The 12,326-nt window shown below is 44.6% G+C and overlaps 1 pseudogene; it reads left to right on the forward strand.

Moving 5' to 3' along the window:
- The first annotated feature begins 1,019 nt into the window (after positions 1–1,019).
- Positions 1,020–7,807, forward strand: LOC142254368 (mitogen-activated protein kinase kinase kinase 9 pseudogene; annotated as a pseudogene).
- Positions 7,808–12,326: the final 4,519 nt, after the last annotated feature.

The raw sequence follows: 12,326 nt of genomic DNA on the forward strand, positions 1-12,326 counted from the left end.
CAATCGCGTACAAGATTTCTCCCGTGCATCCCCCATACTCTGGAATGCTCTACATCAGCACATCAGACTCTCACCTACCGTGGAAAGCTTCAAGAGGAACCTCAAGACCCACCTCTTCCACCAAGCCTACAACCTACAATAGCCCTCAGTCCAGTAGACCACTGCGCAACCAGCTCTGTCCTCACCTATTGTACCATCACCCATTCCCTGTAGACTGTGAGCCCTCGCGGGCAGGGTCCTCTCTCCTCCTATACCAGTCTGTTTTGTACTGTTAATGATTGTTGTACGTATACCCTCTTTCACTTGTAAAGCGCCATGGAATAAATGGCGCTATAATAATAAATAATAATAATAATAATTTAAGATCCCAGGTTAATGGTCAATAGTTTGGGGATAAACCTGACAAACCTCCTCGGTTCCGTTATACCGGTGTCGACCTGAACTCTTCAGCCGACTCTTGCCAGACCTAAAGCGTCCCCTTTCCGTCTGGGTTACCCCTTTTCCTGTGTCTTTCTTTTCTTTCAGGGTACCCTCGCTCAGGATGTCGGGCCTATGTTATTTCTAGTCCTTCTTTCAGTCATCAATTTACTCTCGTCTCTGCTTGTCACTCTTTACTGGCTGACTGTTAACTGACCAACTGTCACCCAGTCGTCCTGGCAACCACGTCGCGTCTCACGCTCAGCCAGGCTCCTCCCCCCCTATGGACCTACTACATAAACAGTCCCAGGAATATGAAGGTAGGGGCTGCTGAGTCAATGTTACTCAATCTAATATAAGACTCTGCATTTCTTCTCTCTTTCACCTGTGACCAAAGAGCGCTGCACCTTGATGTTAAGGTGCTGCATTCCCCTGTAGTGCCTAACCACAGGGGCGACACATATAAGAAACTTTTCCCCAGGAGGAGCAGCCTGTGTTGCAGCCTGGGTGGGCACGGTGCCAGTCGTACATGTGCCAGTCTATGACTTGCAGTGCATGGGCACCAGGCGCCATACACCCGGCTTCACCTATGAATCGCTTCAATGGAGCCCCTCAGATCTCTGTTCTCCCTGCCTGGCACCAGTAAAGCCGCCCTCCATGCCACCAGAGGAACATCCAATGCCTTTCCAGTACCACTGGTCACCGACGATGAAGAGGACCAGGATGATCGAGAGGGTACCCCCATTAGAGCGGAGTATCTGGAGGAGTACGATGGGGCGGCAGCAGTGCCGGAGGCCAGGCGCCTGACTCCCTCTCTAACCCCCTGTATTGGACTGCCGTGTTTGACTACGAGGCCTCTGCAGAGGATGAGTTGACCCTTCGTCTTGGGGACTTGGTCCAAGTGCTCTCCAAGGACTCGCGGGTGTCCGGCGATGAGGGGTGGTGGACTGGAAAGATCCAGGATCAGGTGGGCATCTTCCCAACCAACTATGTCACCAGGACGCAGAGCTTCTCCAGTAAACTACAAGGCCAGCGAGCGGAGGAGCTGCCCTGCTGCCCGGCTTCTGCCCTACAAGTACAAGAAATTGACTTTAATGAGCTGTTACTGGAAGAAATAATTGGGATTGGCGGCTTTGGGAAAGTTTACCGTGCCATCTGGGGAGAAGAGGAGGTGGCGGTTAAAGCTGCACGCCATGACCCCGATGAAGATATCAGCCAAACTATCGAGAATGTCCGGCAGGAGGCCAAGCTGTTTGCGATGCTCGATCACCCCAACATCATTGCGTTGAGGGGAGTTTCCTTGAAGGAACCCAATCTGTGTTTGATCATGGAGTTTGCCTGAGGTGGATCCTTGAATAGGGTGCTTTCTGGGAAGAAGATCCCTCCAGATATACTTGTAAACTGGGCTGTACAGATCGCCAGAGGGATGAACTACTTGCATGATGAAGCCATTGTCCCCGTTATCCATCGTGACCTGAAGTCAAGCAACGTATTAATTCTGGAAATGGTGGAGAACAGTGATCTCAGCAACAAGGTCCTAAAGATCACAGACTTTGGCCTTGCGAGAGAATGGCACAGGACCACCAAGATGAGTGTGGCCGGGACGTATGCCTGGGTGGCTCCGGAAGTCATCCGCTCCTCTATGTTCTCCAAGGGCAGCGATGTATGGAGCTATGGAGTCCTGCTGTGGGAGTTGTTGACTGGAGAAGTGCCATTTCGGGGCATTGATGGGCTAGCTGACGCTTATGGAGTTGCCATGAATAAGCTGTCGCTTCCAATTCCCTCCACCTGCCCAGAACCCTTTGCCAGACTTATGGAAGATTGTTGGAATCCAGATCCCCATTGTCGCCCCTCATTTACTAACATCCTATTCCAGTTGACAACAATACAGGAATCTGGGTTTTTCTGGATGCCCAAAGATTCTTTCCATTCATTACAAGAAGATTGGAAGCAGGAGATCCAGGAGATGTTTGACCAACTCAGGGCAAAGGAGAAGGAGCTAAGGAGCTGGGAGGAGGAGCTGTCCCGGGCAGCCCTGGAGCAGAAGAATCATGAGGAGATTCTCCGAAGAAGGGAGCAAGAGTTGGCAGAGAGGGAAATCGACATCTTGGAGTGAGAATTAAACATTATCATCCATCAGCTCTGCCAAGAGAAGCCTAAGGTGAAGAAGCGCAAAGGCAAGTTCAAGAAGAGCCGCCTTAAGCTGAAAGATGGAAACATGATCAGTCTGCCATTAGATTTCCAACACAAGTTCACTGTACAAGCTTCTCCTACCATGGACAAAAGGAAGAGTTTAATTAGTACCAAGTTGAGCCCTCCCGCCAGTCCCACCATTATCCCTGTGATACCAATGTGATATGACTGAAAGAATGTGTGATTAGATAGGAATCATAATCAAAAGATAGGAGTGATCCCAGATATTATTTGACCTATCAATAATTCAGTATCAAAGAGATGTCCTTTGGATGGCCAATATGATGACCAAAGAATACATGTCAAACAGGTTCTGAAGCAGTTTCAAGATAATGAGGAAGTCACATTTACAGTTCCACTTACCGGAAACTTGTGGTTGGCTTAAAGACAGGTTTAAGGAAGCTTGCATATGAAATTTACGGCTCATTGCAATATTTCACTAACACTATGGTCAAACTGTGGTCGGCCAGTTGACAACTGGCTAAATATGCAGGAAATGTGCAGGAAGCTGCTGGTGCCCACAGCAGTTTGTGGTCAAGGTTCATGAACATGACTCAGCTGTCACATGCTGGTGACCATTTAAACACAACCTACAAAGTTTTCCTATAAAAAATACACCGGACTCGCTTAATGTAAGGGAAACCTTCCATGACATTGAAGTGTACGTACGCACTGTTCCTGTGATGCAAGATGCCATGTTGATTCCTTATCATTAACTCGAGTTCCCTCCGATGTGAAAGGATTGCTACAACATAACGGTAATGTTGATGCATATTTCTGTTATTGTATAAGATTCTAAATGCCTATGTACCATTATATTCATGTGCTATTAAAATAAATAGTATCTTGCTATAAAAAATATTAGTATTCATGCCTGATTAGGATATCAGTGAGCGCTTCGTAAGTACGGGCTTTCAGCCCCTTTTTAGTAGAATTTAGCAAGACATAAATTGGCGTAGTCGGCAGGATTACTTCTATAAGAAGTAATTAACGAATTTTTGTAATTTAGAAATTAAAAACATATATTTGGCAAAATTCCAGATATATTTTTTCAATCTTTTTGCATAGTGTCAAAATGTTCAGAAAACGTAAGGATAATGTTAAGGAGGTTGTTGTGGAGATCCCCACCTGGACTGAGACTCCCTACAATCTTATAGCACATGAATTGGTCAATTGTGGATTGGCAGAACAATAGCAGAATAAGCTCAAGGGTTGTGAAGCTACTGATGTTGTGAATGTACTCAGTGGTGTCCCTGTGAAAGCAGGTGATGTAGTGTCTTTAGCACGGCACAAACAATGGCAGGATAAGCTTAAGGGTAGAGAAGCTACTGATGTTGTGAATGTACTCAGTGGTGTCCCTGTGAAAACAGGTGATGTAGTGTCTTTAGCACGGCACAAACGATGGCAGGATAAGCTTAAGGGTAGTGAAGCTACTGATGTTGTGAATGTACTCAGTGGTGTCCCTGTGAAAACAGGTGATGTAGTGTCTTTAGCACGGCACAAACAATGGCAGGATAAGCTTAAGGGTAGTGAAGCTACTGATATTGTGAATGTATTCGGTAGTGTCCCTGTGAAAGCAGGTGATGTAGTGTCTTTAGCACGGCACATCTGGATTTTGGCAAGTGCATATAGTGTAATGCATGAGCGTAATCTAAAGATGCAGAAGAAAAGTTCCCAGATGGAACAAAAGATGATAGAATTAGGTGGCCTGAAAACAGTTATGGAATGTAATACCAGACTGTTGAAGGATAAATTGGAACATTATCAGAATGTGGCAGAAAAAGCTGCCGTAAAAATTGCTCATATGTGGAGTAAAGGATGGGAAATCAGTGATGCCAAGGTTCAAGGACCGTCTCAGGTGGTAACATTTCTAGGGATTCAGTGGAACAAGGGGCACAGAGAGATCTTGCCCAATGCCAGACAGAAAATTATTAATTTTCCGGTCCCTAAATCCAAACAGGAGACTCAGTCTTATATTGGATTGTTTGATTTTTGGAGACAACATATCCCTCATTTGGGACAAATGTTGGCTCATTTGTACAAAGTAACGAGGAAAAAATATGAGTTCCACTGGGGAGAGGAACAGCAAAATGTGTTTGAGATGGTCAGGGAAGTGTGGCAAGACATTGAAGGGATTATTCAATCTACCAAGACCACTGTATTTCATGTTGATGCTCGAGTCCCTACTAACTCACTTGAACGTTTGTTTAATTCAAAAGCAGATAAAGCAGCAACCATCAGACAAGTCAGTCCAACAGTTGACAAGGCAAGGTACAGCTGTTTGGGCACACCAGAAAGAGCGACACCTTATTCCGCAGGTTTAGACCTCAGTACATTGGAAACTGTCGTGGTACCCCCAGGTAAGGTAAAACCAATTTCAACAGGATTGGGTTGCCAGATACCAAAGGATCATTATGGTCAAATAGCCACTCCTAGTTTAGTGTTAAAAGGAGCCATAGTGGTGGGAGGGGTAATAGATGCAGATTATCATGGAGAAATCAAGGTACTGATGCTAAATTTTGGAAATAAACCTTTGATCTTGATGAAACACCAGAAGGTGGCTCAGGTGTTGATAATTCTAATAAACTTGTCTGAAATAAGAGAAGGAACTGCCCCGGCAGAATTAACAATACGGGGTACTAAAGGTTTTGGATCCTCTAATATTAAAAATGTAGGAGCAAAAATATGGATTCAAAACCTCCAAGGACCGCCCTCAGAGACAGAGGTAATAGCGGTCGGAAAAGATCGTACTCTCCTGATAATGAGACCAGGAGTGGAGAAGTGGGAATATGTCCCACAAGAAAAATGTTATTTACGAGAATAATAGTGTATCTTTATTTGCAGAAGGTGTGGTAAATAAGCGGAATCCATGGTATCGGTTACTGGGAAGAGCTCGATAGTGATGAGATGGAGAAATTCCTGTGTTTGATGTTTGCCTCTCTGGTCGTTGGATGGACAAGTCTACATCAGGAGGAACCTGTGGCGAATAAATTTCTGATGCACCATCACATTTTCAACACACAGATTGCTGGATCTGTACACATTCTTCGGTTACAGCCACCAGTATCCCTTATCTGGATGTCCCGGTATCGATGGAGGAAATCTTAAAGTAGAAAAGTTGTTCTGATCATCTTGCTGATAAAGAGACTCGAAGTGTTCGTCTATAGAATACTACAGTACCCATTTCCATAGTGGGATGGATCAATCTTCCATGGTGGCAAGGCAATCTGAATGCAACAGTCACCAATTTGCAATATCTGGCTTTTAAGGGAGGAATTTGGGTACTAAGAAATAAGACTGGACTGACTAACCTGGAATTCATCCCTATAGAGAATTTAAAAATAAGTTTTGGGACAGCTATAAATACTGTAGATGCTTTTAAACCCAGCTTAGTGGAAAAGACAATTCATGATATGTTATGGCCTTATGCCAATATGTTCATAAATGGGACTAGTGAAACTTGTAGTAACATATCGGGAAATGTAATGTGTAATGATTCCTTTGAATATCGAGCAAATGCCAAAACACGTGATATTCAAGGGAGCTTTTCAGATAATATTGCTTTTAGTTTTAATATACTGTACAAAAGTAGTGAAAGTGATTATATTTGTGATTCAACGTTTATCTAAACAAACCAAGAAAACAAAATTTGTGGCAAACAATATTTCTTGGTCATGGTATGGTATATTCCGAGTGATCTTCTTCTAGTGGAATACTGATGATGGAAAATAATCCCTGGGATCAAGGACCGATTGTGACACCAATGTGATATGACTGAAAGAATGTGTGATTAGATAGGAATCATAATCAAAAGATAGGAGTGATCCCAGATATTATTTGACCTATCAATAATTCAGTATCAAAGAGATGTCCTTTGGATGGCCAATATGATGACCAAAGAATACATGTCAAACAGGTTCTGAAGCAGTTTCAAGATAATGAGGAAGTCACATTTACAGTTCCACTTACCGGAAACTTGTGGTTGGCTTAAAGACAGGTTTAAGGAAGCTTGCATATGAAATTTACGGCTCATTGCAATATTTCACTAACACTATGGTCAAACTGTGGTCGGCCAGTTGACAACTGGCTAAATGTGCAGGAAATGTGCAGGAAGCTGCTGGTGCCCACAGCAGTTTGTGGTCAAGTTACATGAACATGACTCAGCTGTCACATGCTGGTGACCATTTAAACACAACCTACAAAGTTTTCCTATAAAAAATACACCGGACTCGCTTAATGTAAGGGAAACCTTCCAGGACATTGAAGTGTACGTACGCACTGTTCCTGTGATGCAAGATGCCATGTTGATTCCTTATCATTAACTCGAGTTCCCTCCGATGTGAAAGGATTGCTACAACATAACGGTAATGTTGATGCATATTTCTGTTATTGTATAAGATTCTAAATGCCTATGTACCATTATATTCATGTTCTATTAAAATAAATAGTATCTTGCTATAAAAAATATTAGTATTCATGCCTGATTAGGATATCAGTGAGCGCTTCATAAGTACGGGCTTTCAGCCCCTTTTTAGTAGAATTTAGCAAGACAATCCCGCGCCTCCGAGCCATTCAGTTGACCCCTGGAGACTCCAATAAATCAAGAAACCGCAGCACTGGTGGCCAGAAAGACGAAAGTGAAGACGAGGAGAAGAAGGAGACCAAGAAAAAGTCTCGTCCTTGGGCTCCGGCCAGTTTGGGTAGTAAAGACTCCAGTGGTGGCGAGGACAGGTTATCTATAGAAAGCACAAAGTCTTGTTCTTCAAGTTCCTCCAACCACGGGAAGCCAACGAAAACTTCTGCTGCTCCTGGATTCACCACTGTGACTGAGACAGAAGCTGAATATGCCACTGAGCCATTTGTGAATCAGGTGGATGTCAAAGATTCCCAAACACCCACTCCAAACAAATCCTACCTCTGCATACCGTTCGACAAAGGAGAAGATGTGGAGGGGCTGTTCAGCGATACCAGTGAGAATCCCACCCCGGTGAACTCTGCTACGAGCACTCCACAGCTGACTCCCACCAACAGCCTGAAGCGTGGCTCTCAGCACAAGAGATGCTCCATGGTTCTCTTGGGCTGAGGCGCTCTTCTTGCCACTGTGGGGCTTGGCTTTGACCTGTTAGAAGCCGGTAAATGCAATCTAGGTCAAGACGAGCCTGAACCAAAAGAAAAGAAGAAGAAAAAGGATAGATGACACACCGAGTCCACATCAGCTTAAACAAGTCCTTTTTACTAACATCTGGTTTGTTTTGCACAGTACACAGAAACAGTTCGGTTAGCAGAAGGACAATGGTCACAAATTTCGGAGGAGATTTAATGACAGTTTTTTCTCTGAGGTAACCTTTCTTTGTCTCTTTCTCAGTCTCTGCTCTGAGGGCTCTGTGACTCCCTCTTTAACCCACTCGTTAGTTTCATAACTGGTTTTCCCAGGGGTCTGATGCTGAACGGTTTCTTTATCTATCCCGCAACAGCGTCGTGAACTTGGCTTGGGGTTAGTAGTCAAACTCTTGATGGGTTCCCGGACTCCTCTTATTTAAGATCCCAGGTTAATGGTCAATGGTTTGGAGATAAAACTGACAAACCTCCTCAGTTCCGTTATACCGGTGTCGACCTGAACTCTTCAGCCGGCTCTCGCAAGACCTAAAGCGTCCCCTTTCCGTCTGGGTTACCCCTTTTCCTGTGTATTTCTTTTCTTTCGGGGTACCCTCACTCAGGACATTGGGCCTATGTTATTTCTAGCCCTTCTTTCAGTCATCAATTTACTCTTGTCTCTGCTTGTCACTCTTTACTGACTGACTGTTAACTGACCAACTGTCACCCAGTCGTCCTGGCAACCATGTTGCGTCTCACGCCCAGCCAGGCTCCACCCCCCTATGGACCTACTATATAAACAGTCCCAGGAATATGAAGGTAGGGGCTGCTGAGTCAATGTTACTCAATCTAATATAAGACTCTGCATTTCTTCTCTCTTTCACCTGTGACCAAAGAGCGCTGCACCTTGATGTTAAGGTGCTGCATTCCCCTGTAGCGCCTAACCACAGGGGCGCCACAGAACCTTTCAGAGAAAGAGGATAAGTGTGTCCTGACCAGAACCGTGCATAGAGGCTGTGATAACTGCAAGGATTTCCTCTGAACGACAGAGAAAGTTCGCTTCTTCTGACCGGGGTCGGTGAGTGGAGCCTGAGAAAACTCCACTGGGATACTTCTGCAGAGAAGTTGTTTCCGAACCTGTGTGGGCATACCACAGAGTTAAATGGACTGTAAAACCATGTGTGTTCCTGTAAGCCGGAAGAGGCTGTGTGATGTTACTGAAGTGTAGAGTTGAGCGCGGTTCTAGGTTCGAGGTTCTCCAGTTCTAGGCTCGAGTGATTTTGGGGGCTGTTCGAGATCGAACTAGAACTCGAGCTTTTTGCAAAAGCTCGATAGTTCTAGATACGTTCGAGAACGGTTCTAGCAGCAAAAAGCAGGGCTTTTTACAGCTACAGTGGGCAGGAGCCATCGCTGGCATCCTGCCACAAGCTGGTAACCAAGATAAACATCGGGTATCCAAGCAAAGCGCTTTGGTTAGTAACCCGATGTTTATCCTAGTTATGTGCAGGAAGCCCACACTTCCCCGCTCAGCTCGCTCCGCCCCCTCCTGCCCACGGCATGTACACATACACACACACACACACACACACACAGGGTCCCGCTTGGCTTACCTGCGGTGATGAAGTCCCACCATCCCGACCTCAGCGCTGTCACTGTCCTCCATGTCCGCCGCTTGTCACATCACCTCTCGCTTCCGACCCGAGACTGACTAGCGGTGATGTCACGGGCCTCTCGCGATACTTGGTGTGAAGGCGCCGGTCATTGAACTCAGTGACAGGGGCTGTCAGTGTGCTGGAGATCAGCGCAGGTAATGTACCTCGCTGACAGCAGCACTTGTCATGCCCTGCAGTGACCTGGGCTGACCCATTGATGTTAGCTCAGGTCACTGCACTGCTCTCCCAGCCAATGGGGATCATCCTGCTCTTCATTGACTGGGACAGTGTGGATCGTCATGGCAATCCCTTGGATTACACCAGACCTGGATTTGTTTTTCATTCTAATAAATTGGTTAAAGAGGGAATGTTTTGGGGAGTGTTTTTTCAAATAAAAATGTGTTTGTCGTCTATTTTTTTTTATTACTGACTGGGTTGGTGATGTCGGGTATCTGATAGACGCCTGACCTCACCAACCCCAGGGCTTGATGCCAGGTGACATTACACATCTGGTATTAACCCCATATATTACCCCGTTTGCCACCGCACCAGGGCGCGGGATGAGCTGGGGCGAAGCACCAGGATTGGCGCATCTAATGGATGCGCCACTTCTGGGGCGGCTGCGGCCTGCTATTTTTAGGCTGGGGAGAGTCCAATAACCATGGACCTCCCTAGTCTGAGAATATCAGGCCCCAGCTGTCTGCTTTACCTTGGCTGGTGATCCAATTTTGGGGGACCCCTACGTGTTTTTTTTTTTAATTATTTCTTTAATTTAAAATAACAGCGTGGGGTGCCCTCAGTTTTGGATTACCAGCCAAGGTGAGGTTGCCAGCTGTGGTCTGCAGGCTGCAGCCGTCTGCTTTACCCTATCTGGCTACAAAACTAGGGGGAACCCTACGTCATTTTTTTTTTCATTTTTTTGGCTATATACAAAGCTAAGCACCCCTTAGTGCCACATGAAAGGCACCAAAGGGTGCTCCACTTTTTCTCCATTTTTTTCTCCACTTTTTCTCCACTTTTTCTCCACTTTTTCTCCACTTTTTCTCCACTTTTTCTCCACTTTTTCTCCACTTTTTCTCCACTTTTTTCTCCACTTTTTTCTCCACTTTTTTCTCCACTTTTTTCTCCACTTTTTTCTCCACTTTTTCTCCATTTTTTCTCCACTTTTTCTCCATTTTTTTCTCCACTTTTTCTCCACTTTTTCTCCACTTTTTCTCCACTTTTTCTCCATATTTTCTCCACTTTTTCTCCACTTTTTTCTCCACTTTTTCTCCACTTTTTCTCCACTTTTTCTCCACTTTTTCTCCACTTTTTCTCCACTTTTTCTCCATTTTTTCTCCACTTTTTCTCCACTTTTTCTCCACTTTTTCTCCACTTTTTCTCCATTTTTTTCTCCATTTTTTCTCCACTTTTTCTCCACTTTTTCTCCGTTCTTTTTCTATGGTCGGTCTACCCATTAGCTCTGCCATGCATACTGTAGCTCTACACCTACTGCACATGTTACTTTATGATTGACATCTCTTTCGTACCAGAGCTGTCTAAGTCTACTCTGACCCCATATTTGTCATTACTATATTGTCCTTGTACTGTATTATGACATTTGTATCATGTGTTTCATTTCTTGCTGTGTTGCAATTTTTTTGCTGCATCCCAATTGTACCTCTACATTGTTCGAGTTTATGTTATTGTTCTCTCACAATCTGACGAAGGCTCAGGCCGAAACGTCATTTGTAACTTGTTTTGGACAAAAACATATATGCTTATGAAAATTTTTTTTTTCTTAATACGGACCAATAAAGAGTGATTTTGCATTACTATCCGTTGTGACTTACTGACTTAGTCTGGGAGATTTAGAGTGCCGAGGTTACTCACTAATTTTATCTATTATTACCTCTGAGCACCTATATACCAGTGAGTAGAGCTTACTCTACAGTAGTTCTCCTGATTAGGCATGTCCTTACCTCATGAGCAGGGCATTGCAGCTTTGGTAGCAACCATTACGACATGGACTCTGCTGCTGTGGACCCGAGAAGAGTGAGTGCAGATTCATTGCACCCACACTCCTCACATGAAGGGTCCGCACTCCTAGAAAATGGGGGATACGTTCCCTGAGTGTCTCCCCCCCATATTCTAGATGGTCCAGAGTCGTCGTGGGACCCCTTTATTTTTTTTCTTACAATAAATTGGTGAAAGAGGAAATGTTTTGGGGACTGCTTTTTCAAATAAATTTCTTTTGTCGATTTTTTTTTTTGCTAGTACTGACAGTTTATGATGTTGAGTATCTAATAGACGCCATGACATCACAAACTGCTGGGCTTGATCTCAGGTTACTTTACAGCTAGTATCAACCCGATTTATTACCCCGTTTGCCACTGCACCAGGGCACGGGATGAGCTGTGGTGAAGCGCCAGGATTGGCGCATCTAGTGGATGCGCCACGTTTGGGGTGCCTGCGGCCTGCTATTTTTAGGCTGTGAAGGCCCAATAACTATGGACCTTCCCACCCTGAGAATACCAGACCACAGCTGTCCGCTTTACCTTGACTGGTGATCCAATTTGGGGGGACCCTACTTTTATTGTGTAATTATTAATATTTATAAAATAATTATAAAAAAGAGCCTGAGGGGACCTCCACATTGGATCCCCAACCACGGTAAAGCTGCCAGCTGTGGTTTTCAGGCTACAGCCATCTGCTTTACCCTAGCTGGCTATCAAAAATGGGGGGACCCAACGTCATTTTTTTTTTTAACTATTTTTTAAATAGAAAAAATTAATGGGCTTCCCTGTATTTTGATTGCCAACCAAGGTAACGGCAGGCAGATGGGGGTGGCAACCCATAGCTGTCTGCTTTATCTGCGCTGAGAATCAAAAATACCGCGGAGCGCTACGTCATTTTTTTAAAGATTTATTTTTACAGCACTGTGATGTCCAGCAATCAAAATACAGGGAAGCCCATTTTATTTTTAGTTAT

The sequence above is a fragment of the Anomaloglossus baeobatrachus genome, chromosome 10, assembly GCF_048569485.1.
Source record: "Anomaloglossus baeobatrachus isolate aAnoBae1 chromosome 10, aAnoBae1.hap1, whole genome shotgun sequence".
NCBI lineage: Eukaryota > Metazoa > Chordata > Amphibia > Anura > Aromobatidae > Anomaloglossus > Anomaloglossus baeobatrachus.